The sequence below is a fragment of the Mercenaria mercenaria genome, chromosome 1, assembly GCF_021730395.1.
Source record: "Mercenaria mercenaria strain notata chromosome 1, MADL_Memer_1, whole genome shotgun sequence".
Taxonomy (NCBI): Eukaryota; Metazoa; Mollusca; class Bivalvia; order Venerida; family Veneridae; genus Mercenaria; species Mercenaria mercenaria.
The window spans coordinates 71862092-71876712 of NC_069361.1; the positions used below are offsets into that span (position 1 = coordinate 71862092).

The following is a 14621-nucleotide window of genomic DNA, read 5'->3' on the forward strand; positions in this document are numbered from 1 at the left end:
CTTGCTAGCAAAAATATAGATAAAACCAAAAGTATTAATGTCATTAATTCTTATGATATTGACCCAAAACAAGTGGCTAATAAGGAATATGAAAAGCAGGATTCTTTCGTAGAACCTGTTGCAGAATTCGCAGAATTAGATATTAAACTTGAGCAAGATAAAGACCCAGCAATTGTGCAGATTAAGATGCAACTTAAGCATGGTGATCCAAAGAAGTCCGAATGCAAAAAGTTTTTAGAAGTTGGTCAAGTCCTGTACTACATTTCAAATCCAGATGAAGAGCCCTTGTTAAGACTGTATGTTCCAAGTCATTTAAAAGCATTAGTCATGAATGAATATCATAAAGATTCACATCCGGGAACTCAGAGAATGTTTGCAACTATTAAAAAAAGTATTTTTGGCCAAACATGTTTAAAGATCTATACGCCTATGTATCTGCTTGTGCTGAATGTCAAACAAGGAACCTGACAAAGGTCAAGGCCCCTCTGCAAGAAACAAATATTGCCCCGTTTCCATGGTCAATTGTATCAATAGATGTATGTGGTCCTTATGAGAAAACACTTAGTGGAAATCGCTACATTGTTTGTTTCGTTGATATGTTCAGTGGCTTTCCTTAAGCTTTTGAAACCCCTGACAAAAGTACAAATACTATAATAGACTTACTTTTGAATGAAATTTATCCTAGGTATGGGTGTCCTCTTCGGATTATCCATGACCGAGGATCGGAGTTTACAAGCTCAGCCTTTACGGAAACTCTGAAAGAATTAAATATAGACAATGTATCTTGTACTGCATATCATCCTGAAAGCAATGCTAAACAAGAAAGATTGCACAGAGTCCTACATGACATATTAGCTAAGAGAATTCAAGGCAATACTCGTGAATGGGATGTCTACTTAAATATGTCTTTAGCAGGCATAAGGCACAACGTGTCCTCAAACTCAAAGTTTACACCATTCTATCTTGTCTATTACCGAGATCATATCCTACCTACTGATAATCTGTTAAAGCCTAGGGCAAAATACCATGGCGAAGACTATCATAAGATTGTTCTTCAAGAATAACATAGGTCATTCCTCTTAGCTTATAAACATTTAAAGAGATCAAAGCGGAAACATAAGGCACAGATAGATAAGAAGGCTAAGGACATCAAGTTTGAGGTCAATGATGCAGTCTATTATAAGAACTATCAAAGAAAAAACAAACTTGAAGACCGTTGGAAATCACATTTCAGAATAATAGAACAAAAAGGTCAAGTAACATACCTGATTAAAAGCCAGCTTGATAATCGTGTCCTCCAGGTCCATGCCGATCAGATAAGGTATGCCAATATAGAAGAATGGCCAGAACGAAAAGCTCCCCAAGGTTACCCAAAGAGAAGGGCGAACTTTGTAGTGCCACCAGATGATTCGTCAAGCAGTTACGATGAATCTGATGCTGAAATCGCAAATAAAGCTGTTAAGGTACATGATCAGGCAAATAGAGTCAAACTTCAGAGAGAAAACTCTTCAGCCGAAGAGAACATTCCATTAGCACAATGGAGAAAACATTTAAGAAGCCAGAGCAAAGACCAAGTTGAGTCTGAAAGTTTTCTAAGAATGAACAAGCAACAAGCTTCACTAAAAATATTCCTTCACCAAATAGTGTAGAAAATCAATCTGAACAACTAGATTACCTTAACGAGTTGTCCCATTCTGAATCGGCTGATTTCCAGTCTGCTCAATCCGTGGAGACAAACGACATGGGAGCAGAACCCTTGTCAAATGAGTCTGAAATAGAAAATCAAAGTGATATGAAAATTGATATGATTAAGACAGTAGAGCCTGTTAACTTACGTAGCCCGGTTCCTGTACCTGAACAAAGAACTAATGAAAATACGAATGAAGTCGCTCCGACGCCTGTTACTCATAGTATTGATACAAGATTAATACATTATCCTGATTCAATTAGCGCTATATTATGATGATGATAAACCCCGAAAAGGCTTCAAATTTTGTGTAAATATAATATTGTCTGTCTTATGTATATATGTATATATATATTACTTTGATACGTTATGCCAGTGCCTTGTAAACAAGTAAATTCGATGAATTGGTATCCCACGCCGAAGGGGCTTGAGGTGAGAAATGGCTAAAAAAATATTTCTGGCAAAAAGTTAAGGCTGTTACTATAAGAAGCAAATAATTTCATTAGTCAAAATAATTTTAACAGAAAATGAAAAAAAACTGGATGGGGGATGAGGATGCATGATCGGGGTGGTGGGCAAGACCTAGTGGAGAGTGAAGTGGGGGAATGGTACAACTTTGCATGCTTATAAATATTCATGGAAGGTTTGAAAATAAAATAATAAAAAGGATTTTTTGGGTGGAGGGAGCGGGGGAGGGGGTGTGACCAAGGCAATGTGGTGACCAGGTGTGGGTACAAAACTTCAGATGTTTATACTAAATGTTTATGGAAAAGAATGAAAGAAGTTTAATGGAATTCTACCAATGGGTTGGTTTGTTATGTACAAATCTGTAGATTTTAAACAATTAAAGGGCAATAACTCTAAGGAAAATTGACCAATTGAAAAAAAAATGACAGGCATCATCGAAGTATGTTGGTTCATATTTATTTCAAGTTCCATGAAATTCTACCAGCTTGTTACTGAGAAATGGCTGCAGACGTGGATATTTCATTAAATCAAGAGCAATAACTCTAAGGGAAATTGACCAATCAGATAAAAAAGACTTGACGGGCATCATCGCAGTATGTTGATGCATTTTTATTTCAAGTTTTATGATATTCTACTTGATAGTTACTGAGAAATGGCTGCGGACGGGCATTTTTGGGTATTTTTCATTAAATCAAGGGCAATAATTCTAAGGAAAATTGACCAATAAAATAAAAAACTTGACGGGCATCATCGCAGTATGTTGGTTCATGTTTAGTTCAAGTTTCATGAAATTCTACCTTCTACTTACTGAAAAATGGCTGCGGACGGACGCACGGACGTCCGGGCGGACTGACGGATGGACAACGCCATTTCAATACCCCCTTCCCGATTGCATTATAAGTACTTTAGATGTACACGAAAATGTTATTTTTGAAAAAGTTAATGAAGTTACTACCACAAAATCACAATGGAAAATTGCATTAATTATGGATGTTTCTATCTTTCAAAAAGCTTTAGATAAGTTAGAAACAGACGGCTGGAAATATTTCTTGTTGAATTAGAAAAAATGTAGCGACCCATTACAAAAATTCTGCGAGATTCGTTCACCTATGTATCAAATTTCCTTATCCCAGCGCTGCCATTTAGCTCTGTTTACAAAAAAATGAGATGAAAATTTCAAGCTTTTGTAAAACCATTGTAAAGCCAAATACAAAATAACCATTCGCTAAATACTTATATAAAGGTCACTGGGTTATTGCAACAAATATACATCGAAGATTTGTTGTTATCTGTTAGGTAAACAAAAATCCGAATTAGTGGTTACACCTCCTATGGGTTTTATAAAATTAGAAATGAACTGCAGAGCTTATAATGAACACCTATCCTTAAATGCATGGTTTTCTAAGTCCAGTCAAAAGAACATAAGAATTAACAACGACCTTTCCTACTTTCCGAATATAACAAATATCAAAATATGGTCACCCGTTCATAAAAACTTTAACAAAGACTTAAAAACTGCCATCCCAAAACAACTAGAGCATATAAAAGAAATACCCATGGATCAACTGATCGAAAAATTAAATCACTTACGTCGTATGCAACTTGATGATGTCCAGCAGGTTTGTCCTCTTTGGTATTACATCTTGACAGGGATATCCATTTTAAGTATCTTTTCTGTGGTGGTATTTTACTTTAAATTTAGACAATGTACTCGAAACAATAAGAGCAAGCAAAGTAATGCAACTATTTCACCGCCACGTTACGCCAGCCTGAAGTCAAGCGAAAATGACCAATACGTCACAACTTTCCAGATGGATGGATACACGCTAGCCAATCAGCAAACAGTAAACAAAGATGTAGCTTCCGGGTCGCTTCTTAGTAGACTGTATCCGCAGGTGCCTCGGGTCTCAACTGATTGACAGAATGGTCATCAGATAACAACTGAAAAAGATCAATCGATTTAACCTACAGCAATGAAACTGACAAAATCATACAGCATCAAAACAACTGACAAATTTTTTAACTTCTCAGGACAACATCAATCTACTTTGCAGGAAAATTTACGAAATATTGACATAATTATATTTCGAAAATATGGAACAGGTTTTCCTCTTGTGAAGTGTTAGCTACACCTTCCGCCTATGTGTGAAACTGAAAATCACTATATAATAACCAAGAAAATTTATACTCGTCCCTTTCAATTCAACAAATTGCAATTTTCGCAAATTCAGTGGTTCTGCAATCGATATGTTCAGAATGATGCAAAAATCAGTCATTTTTAAATTCTTTGTGAATTTCATCATGGAGTATCTAACATACCACACGAAAAATAATCTGACCTGGAAATATGACACTTGTGATAACCAGGATTGCAACTGCACAAAACGTTTAAACAGAGGACATTTACTAAAAAACTTCGAGACTGCATACAGTGCCGCCACAAAAGCCCTTAGTGAGTTAGTGAGAACGTAGTGACGACACTGTTTTTACAACGCGCACAAATGAGATTTATTCAAAATCATATCACTTACCAGACCTTCTTGGCCGAAGACTTACATTCGGTGATGTCGCCACAGCGCCTGAGACGCCTGACGGCAGAGATCACAGTGAGAGAATCGGTGTTCGACAAGCTCTACCAAGCCTCCAGACCAGCTCTGCCAGTAATAGACGAGGAACGTCAGGACCCAAGCCTGTGGGACTGGACGAACGGCTTCCCGGATTCCTGTCGCCAAGAAGAAAACTGGGATTAATGTGTAATATTTACAACTAATAAATCACTCAGTGAGATGGCATCCATGACTTCAACGGACGGTGCACGGAAACACTACCGTATTTGAAATTAAAAATTGTGTATTTTCAATATGTAACACTATTAAACAAATCATACAGTGACTGGAATTATCTCAAACTATTACTTAAGAAAGTGTTAAATTTATGTATATTCAATATACTAACGTTTTAATGTGGTTTCCTATGTGTATTCTATGTATTAAAGGCACTCGCTACAGTTTTTCCGGACGGGTCGATATTTACCTCAACACCGTGCCAATTTGGTTTCGATGTATCTCACTGCAGTGTTGGTGCGGTCTTCTGCGCATGCCCGGAAGTGATTATGTAATGTCGCGTACGGCAAAAATTCGCAAATTATTGTATGTTCGCATACATTTAATGTACAAAATGTATAATATACTGACTAAAGGTTAGGGTAAGTATTACCATGGTTACAAAATATATACATTTAAAGTATTTTTAGTTCAAATTGCTTCAATCCGATATATACTGGAGTCTGTTATTTATACCAACGCTCCAACTCTGCATTGAGTCACAACTGTTTCTAATCCCGTACCATACCCATACCGTACATTCGTAAACTATAGGTTTTTTTAAAAAAAATAAGGCGCAAACTTTCATCGTTCTATGCCATCAAAATGCTTCAGAAACACCTTAAAATCCGATTATTAAGAAATCTGCCGTTTGATAATTTTATATATACATCTCTAAGTCATTTGCTCAAACACTGAAAGAGTATTTTGTGCCAACCTGCGTTGTATAAATGCCCGCCACTCCCCACCTAGTTGTAATTTGATTTAAGCGAAATCTAATATGGTGACCTATCAATTTTCTTTCTGTTTTAGATTAGGTAGACATAACCAAAGGTATGTTTAAGATAATCATTCATACATGTATATTATTCAACATTTTATCATTCAAAAACGTATAGACGTTCATTGTTTCATACGAGAACCTCATTATTGCAGCTTCTTCCGGGTCGTGAAAATGTATGACATTTCACCAAAACGAAAGCTGTTTTATGTATAACTGAACTTTCTAAACTATATGTCAATGACAAACGAATGAATGCATCGATTGCTTACCTAAATAAGATGCAGAATATTCAGTTATTCAGAAATCTCACAAGTATTTACTTTGAAAAACTGACACATTTTGTTTGACTGTCGGTGCCACATTCACTTGTAAACATTGTCGTCATATTTCCTGTTATTGGTAAAAACTCTACCATACTGTATCGCCGATCATTTATAGTTTATATTGTGACTTATAAATGGTAGCAGTCCTTTTTACCCAGCGTAAGATTAAGAACATTATAATAAGCCCAAAGGAAGACTATTTCTTGCTCATCTGGAGTGGCGGATGGTTACACAGAAAGGGAAATTCCGCAGAGTTTCCGATTGGTTGAAAATGGCCATTTCGGTGGAATCCGGGATTCTGATTGGATGGACGGTTAAATTACCGCTTTCAGCCTTGGAATCGAAGTATTATGGCGCGGAACAAATAAAACTGCATGCGCACCCGGAACGCCAGCTTTTCACTTTCTATTTTCGGCCAGGACCACCCAAAATTACAGTCGTCAAATTTCTTTAATAAATCTTTATAAATCTAACTATACTAACATAATACTATAATTAACATTTCCCTGGAGGATCAGAGAACCATACAGGAGCCGACCAGCACCAATGTAAATATAAGTTTAGATAAAATACGGATATCACTTTACCAGAACATTTGATTAGATCTATTAAATCAGATTAACATTTAAACTAATATTACTAGCCTTACTAAATTTTAGCTATTATAATTAAATATAAATATTCGTTAAACATGTAGCTTATTTATTTCTCCCTTTATTAAATTCCGCTCGACCCTCAGTAAGTATACGGAAATTGTCGTCTGTCGTCGTAGCCGAACGGACGTTAGGAACTGGAGCGAGTGTCAGTCGTGTTTCCCGTTACAATGGTGTCAGAAGTGCAGATGTTGATATATTTTTAACATCACGGACCATCCTGTTCAGCAGACGGATTTTCAACCAACTCGGAAATATCTGCTCTACGGCCGCTTTCAAGGATCCGCAGTACGGAAAATATCTTTGTTGGAGATACAAGGTTGGGGGCTATACCGTACAGCGGGATTGTAGGCTGCAGCGGAACTTGCGGATTCGTACGTCAGTTTTGTCCGTAGTCGGGTAATAGAATTACGGCCGTTGCGCAGGTGCGGAAATTTCCGTAAAACTCCGTAGCAGACGTGTACGGATATTTTGTACGCATTTACACACAACGGAAATCATCCGCAGGGCGAATTTTTCCTTTCGATTGGAACGGATCCGTACAACGGAATTTTTATTTGAAAAGTAGTATAGGGTTCCGTTTAACTCTATTGCTGGGATCCGCACGACGGAAATTTTTAGCTGAACTTTATGAAGAAAATATAATAAAATAAAGTCATCTGAGTACTGCGACACTTCCACATATTCTATCTAGATATACAGGGCGTTATTATGTAAAGATTTTTATGCGTTCCTGTTACTTTAAGATGTTGCATGTGAGGCGAGAAACGCGGTTAGGACATGGGCTGAGAGCTTTGATGATAGTGAAGTTAGAGCTGATAAGTGGAATACAGGATGGAAAGCTGGAGTAAAAATAGCTAGCAGTAAGGCTAAGACTAGTAAGAGTAGGAATATTTCAAGGGAAAAATCCACAGGTGTAGACAGCCGAAGAGTTGTTGAGATACATGACAGGGATGATAATAGAAGAAGCAGAGACTTTGATAATGCTGAAAAGAGAGATGGGAGAAATGAAAGTCGAAAGTTTGATACTGAGAAGGGGAGAGATGAAGATTTGCGGAATGATAGTGAGCGCAGAGAGACAGATACCGGTAGAGATAGAGACCGGGAGATGAACACTTACAACAGAGACAGAATTACGAATACCAATAGATAAAGAGATAGAGAGACAGATAATAGTAAAGACAGAGATAGGGAGACGAACACCGACAAAGATAGAGTGATGAATACCAGTAGAGACAGAGGTAGGGAGATGAACACCGACAAAGATAGAGTGACGAATACCAACAGAGAAAGAGATAGAGTGACGAATACCCACAAGGAAAGAGATAGAGAGAATGAAAGCCATAAAGATAAGGAAACAGAGAGCAGTAGAAGCAGAGACACAGATACCAGTAGAGATAAAGGGGCAGATATCAGTACAGGCAGAGAGGCAAATACTAGTAGAGACAGAGATAGGGAGACGAACACCGACAAAGATAGACTGACGAACACCAACAGAGAAAGAGATAGAGTGACGAATACCTACAAAGAAAGAGATAGAGAGACAGATACCAGCAGAGACAGAGACAGGGGGACGAACGCCAACAGAGACAGAGATAGAGTGACGAATACCAGTAGAGATAGAGAGATAGATACCCGTAGAGATAAGGAAGCAGAAAGCAGTAGAGACAGAGAGACCAGTAGAGATAAAGGGGCAGATAGCAGTACGGGCAGAGAGGCAAATACAGATAGAGATAAAGTGAAGAATACACGTAGAGAAAGGTATAGCGAGATAAATACATATACAGACAGAGACAAAGCTAAAAATACAAATAATAACAGAACGACTGATACACATACGGAGAGAGAGCGAGAGCCGAATACCAATAAGGACAGGACTGGCGATAAGGAGGGAGAGAATAGTAAGAAAAGAGATCGAAGTAATGCGGAAGAGCAAAGGAAAAATAAACAGAGAAAGATTGACAATGGGTTTGAGAACTATGTCGATAACATAGAATTAGGAGAGGAGGCTGGAGTTCCATCATTTTCGAGCAGTGGAGGATCCTCGCCAACATCATCATCCTCGTCATCATGCTCCAACTCAACAACTATCTCCCAGCCAGGATTTGATGATGGCCTTAAAGCTAGAGCCCAGCGCATTCTGATGAAGGGGTTTATGCCTGTATGCCCACCTGCCAGGAGGGACTGGACAACTGTCGAAGAATTCAGTTTAGAGTCGATGGGGATCAAAGTAAATTGGCCTCCTGAAAATTGGACCAGAATGACACCGGACCAGAAACTTATGTCACATGAATTTATTTCTATGTTCCTGGAGAAGACAGTGGGAAATGGCTTTCCGTTGCTCTCTAGGAGAGCACTGCTTGACAAGTATAATTTCATGGCATTGGAAGGAGAGGGAAGACCACAAGAGGAGGCAGATTCTGGTGACAAGACCGATGCAAAGATTAGATACTATAATTATAGTTATATAAAGTGTGTCGCCAGGGTGAAGTTCAGGACACAAGGATGTCCAGGAGTTTGGTAAAAAGCATAGAGGGGGCCTGTAGATGGGCCGACACTGATCATATAACAGAAAAGTTAGATGCTTCAGGTGTTAAACTGAAAATATAAGTACATAGTAAAGTGTAGCAGTGCCTAGGTCGGTTTTGTTCATTAATTAAAGACTTCAGACAATGTTTTCTTAAACTGTTTCACAGTAAAATACATATATTTGTCTTGCTATATCTATATTTGTCATGTAAAATGTTATTACATGTTCACATATGTTATAAATGCATTATTTTCAATTTTATGCCTATGAGGTTAATCCAGGAGGATTAAATAATAAAGGAGGGGGGACGGTAATATGAGGTACTCTTGTGACAACTAATTTGTCAAGGTATAAGCTAATCATTCATACATGTATATTATTCAACATTTTATCATTCAAAAACGTATAGACGTTCATTGTTTCATACGAGAACCTCATTATTGCAGCTTCTTCCGGGTCGTGAAAATGTATGTCATTTCACCAAAACGAAAGCTGTTTTATGTATAACTGAACTTTCTAAACTATATGTCAATGACAAACAAATGAATGCATCGATTGCTTACCTAAATAAGATGCAGAATATTTAGTTATTCAGAAATCTCACAAGTATTTACTTTGAAAAACTGACACATTTTGTTTGACTGTCGGCGCCACATTCTCTTGTAAACATTGTCGTCATATCTCCTGTTATTGGTAAAAACTCTACCATACTGTATCGCCGATCATTTATAGTTTATATTGTGACTTATAAATGGTAGCAGCCCTTTTTACCCAGCGTAAGATTAAGAACATTATAGTAAGCCCAAGGGAAGACTATTTCTTGCTCATCTGGAGTGGCGGATGGTTACACAGAAAAGGAAATTCCGCAGAGTTTCTGATTGGTTGAAAATGGCCATTTCGGTGGAATCCGGGATTCTGATTGGATGGACGGTTAAATTACCGCTTTTTGCCTTGGAATCGAAGTATTATGGTGCAAAAAACATATAAAACTGCATGCGCACCCGGAACGCCAGCTTTTCACTTTCTATTTTCGGCCAGGACCACCCAAAATTACAGTCGTCAAATTTCTTTAATAAATCTTTATAAATCTAACTATACTAACATAATGCTATAATTAACATTTCACTGGAGGATCAGAGAACCATACAGGAGCCGACCAGCAGCAATGTAAATATAAGTTTAGATTAAATACGGATATCACTTTACCAGAACATTTGATTAGATCTATTAAATCAGATTAACATTTAAACTAATATTAATTATACCGTACAGCGGGATTGTAGGCTGCAGCGGAACTTACGGATTCGTACGTCAGTTTTGTCCGTAATCGGGTAATAGAATTACGGCCGTTGCGCAGGTGCGGAAATTTCCGTAAAACTCCGTAGCAGACGTGTACGGATATTTTGTACGGATTTACACACAACGGAAATCATCCGCAGGGCGAATTTTTCCTTTCGATTGGAACGGATCCGTACAACGGAATTTTTATTTGAAAAGTAGTATAGGGTTCCGTTTAACTCTATTGCTGGGATCCGCACGACGGAAATTTTTAGCTGAACTTTATGAAGAAAATATAATAAAATAAAGCCACCTGAGTACTGCGACACTTCCACATACTCTATCTAGATATACAGGGCGTTATTATGTAAAGATTTATATGCGTCCTTGTTATTTTAAGGACGTATCCGTACAACGGTTATTTTTTTTTTATGTACGTGTGCAGATTGATTACATTGATTGTAATTGAACTGGGAGAAAAATAAGTAAGCTGACTATACTATACTGAGTTTAACACAGTGACATAGTGATTTCATAAAAAAATCCTGTGTTATATTTGATTTCCAGGGAAACCAGGCCATTGGAATCGGACATCATTTACCTCCTTTTCTTTCACTTTTACAGAAAAGCTCACTCATTTACCATCTTTGTATTTATACAGTTGATAATGTGACCGAAGACCAAGAGTCGTCCGATTCGGAGGTTGAGTTTAACATCAACAACAATGCAGGAGACGAGGAGGATTTCCGAGGGGAACTTGGTGATCACAATTACAGAGCACATGAAGGCAGACAGGGACGTAATCGCCCACCTCAGATTAAACCAGACCCTTTCACTGGAGAAGAAGATTGGGACCAGTACTTTGCATACTTTGAAGAATGTGCAGAACATACTCAGTGGTCCGAAAAGGAGAAATTATTGTACCTTGCTATGTCATTGAAACAACAAGCCAGACTATTTTATAGCTCTTTACCTGTACAAGAGAAGCGTTCTTACAGAGCTCTGGTATCCAAGCTTGAACAAAGGTTTTTGCGACAGACGGCAACAGACTAGGTGGTTGTCGAAAATGCAAACAAGGACTGGGGGGAAACATGAGTCTATAGCTGTATTCGGAGATGAGCTTCTAATGCTGGCGTGTAAGGCTTATGCTAATTTGGATCCTGAGGCACAGGAGATGTTAGCTCTTCAACACTTTTGCAAGAATGTTTCAGCTGACTTGAGATGCAGACTGATGGACCGGGACTGCAAGACAATCAGTGAAGCAGTAAAAGTAGTTGAGCGCTATGAAGATGTGCTAGGACATGTGAATACAGGTGACTTTGTAGGGCCCTCAAGAGTTCGAGGGATATCAAGCACAACTGGGAAAGTATCAAATTTTTCCAAGGGTCTAAACATTGACGTTGAAGATATTAAAGGTGCTATTAAATGAAAAGAGGAAAGACTTGACAAGATAGTGTCAAGTGCTAGTAGTAGAAGGAGGAACACAGACAGGACATGCTTTTCATGTGGAGCAAGTGATCACTTTTACAAGAATTGTCCGAGGGGCAACCAAGGTACCAAGCCTCCTCGGAATCAGGGAAACTCCAATCTGTCATCTCGTTAGGTCGTGAGATGACAGGCAATGAAAAAAAACAACCTAGGCATAGTAATACTTCAGTTACTGCTGTAAATCATGATCCAAGAATTGGTCATGTCGGGGAACATATACGTTTAAATACATGGGACAATGACTTGTATGTAAAAGGCTACATAGCAAACAACGACATAAGCTTGCTTCTTGATACTAGGGCTACTTCTACACTTATATCAAACGAAACATATGACAGATGTACAAGTATCAGCAGTATGCCATTAAATGATACAGATCTAAGCATGCAGACTGTGGATGGAACAAGAATAAAAGTTTATGGAAAATTACATGTTCATCTCGTTCTTGGAAATTACACAGTAGAAACAACTGTTATTGTTTGTGATATTTCATTGCAAGGGATTCTTGGCCAGGACTTCATTGCCGGAAATATCAAAACGTGGAATTTAGAAAGTCATGAGCTACATACTAAGAGTGGAAATATAATAAAGTGGTACACAGGCAACAGTGCAAACAGAGTTTGTAGAGTGTTGGCTGAGGAAACGAGAAAAATTCCTTCAAAAAGCTGTGTTATGGTACCTGTTCAAATACTCAACGCAGAATCAATGCTGGGCCTAGCCTATGTGGATAACACAGACAGCGAAAATGATGGAGAGATGAGAATTTTGAAAGGAATTTTTTATTCACATGAGCAGCAGCCATGTTTAGGTGTCATGAACTTAACAGGTGAAGAAATAGTAATAGAACATACACAGGATTTAGGTCAGTGCCATGCAATATATGAGATTAGTAATGAATCAGAACAGCGGTGTACAGCAACATCTGAGAAATCTTACACATCAGACAACACACTACCAGCGCACTTGCAGGAAATGTTTGATAGGAAGGAGCACTATTCATTTAGATGATGAAGATAAGAAAAAGTTTGCAAAATTGTTACTTAACTACCAAGATGTTTTTGCTAGCTCTTCAGAAGACCTTGGATGTACTGATAGGGTTAAACATACTTTAAACACGGGGAATGCGAATCCTATTCGTCAGCCGACTAGAAGACAGCCTTATGGAAAGAGAGACGTAGAAAGAGAAGAGATTGATAGGATGTTAGATAAAGGAGTTATAGAGCCATCTAACAGCCCCTGGTCATCACCTTTTGTATTGGTCTCAAAGAAGGATGGATCTACAAGATTTTGCGTTGACTATAGACGTTTTAATGACGTCACAGTTCATGATGCATACCCTATTCCGCGTGTTGATGACTGCCTTGTTGCATTATCCGGGTCGAAATGGTTTAGCTGCATGGACCTATGTTCAGGATTTTTGCAAATAGAACTCGATGAAAAGGACAAGGAGAAAACAGCCTTTTCAACTAGCAATGGTTTGTATCAGTTCCGAGTTATGCCTTTCAGTCTTGTCAATGCACCTTCGACCTTCCAAAGACTAATGGAAGATGTATTAAGAGGCCTACAATGGATAGAATCACTGCTATACATGGATGACATTATTACACCAGGAGTGTCAGTTGACCTGTGTCTGGAACGTCTGGAAAATGTTTTCAAGCGTCTGAGACAGGCACACTTAAAACTTAAGCCATCAAAATGTACATTCTTTCAGAAGGCAGCTAATATTTTGGGCCATACAGTTAGCGAAAGTGGTATAGAAACAAACCCATCAAAAGTTCTTGCTGTGCGTGAATGGCCAACCCCAGTTACATGTAAGCAGGTGTGAAGTTTTCTCGGTCTGGCCTCGTATTACAGACGGTTTGTGCAGGGGTTTTCGGATATCGCTAGACCATTGCATAAGCTATGTGAAAAGAACATCCGTTTCAAATGGACAGAAATCATTCGAAAAGCTGAAAGAAACGTTGACGTCAACACCAATACTTCCCTATCCGAAACTTGGTTCAAAATTCATTCTTGATACGGACGCCTCAGATGCTGCTGTTGGGGCTGTGCTTTCACAAGTTCAAGATGGTGTTGAAAGAGTTATTGCTTACATGAGCAAATCAATGAACTCACACGAACGGGTATATTGTATAACTAGAAAAGAATTACTGGCAGTGATTATAGCGCTGAAACACTTCCATAGTTACCTTTATGGCCAAGAAATAGTCCTCAGAACAGATAATTCAGCAGTAAGCTGGATGAGAACACTTAAAGTACCAACAGGCCAAGTAGCTCGCTGGTTACAAGAACTAAATACATACAGCATAACTGTTGTTCACAGGGGTGGAAAAAGCCATGGGAATGCAGATGCCCTGTCGCGTATGCCATGCAAGGCATGTAAACGTCAACAAGAGCTCCAAGACTAATTTGAAAATAATCAGGACGGACAAAGTAGCAAGGATGAAAACAACACCGAAATACGAGTTGACACTAGAAGTGGTACAAGAGATCAGGATTCAGAGTTAACCAGCAATCAATATTTTCTAAATGGCTGGGATCCAGTGGAAATATCGACAAATCAGATTAAAGATGCAAACATAGGAATG

The 14621-nt window shown here is 38.4% G+C and overlaps 1 protein-coding gene and 1 long non-coding RNA gene across 2 annotated transcripts in view; both read right to left on the reverse strand.

The window, feature by feature from the left end:
- The window catches only part of LOC123565412 (cofilin/actin-depolymerizing factor homolog), a 307889-nt gene that overhangs the window by 157736 nt on the left and 135532 nt on the right, over positions 1–14621 (reverse strand). The window lies entirely within an intron of this gene.
- Positions 664–4200, reverse strand: LOC123545501 (uncharacterized). Its single transcript, XR_006685370.2, has 4 exons — positions 3746–4200; positions 1676–1769; positions 1266–1437; positions 664–755 (listed from the first exon to the last, which is right to left on the reverse strand). It is a non-coding gene; the product is annotated as an uncharacterized LOC123545501 (long non-coding RNA).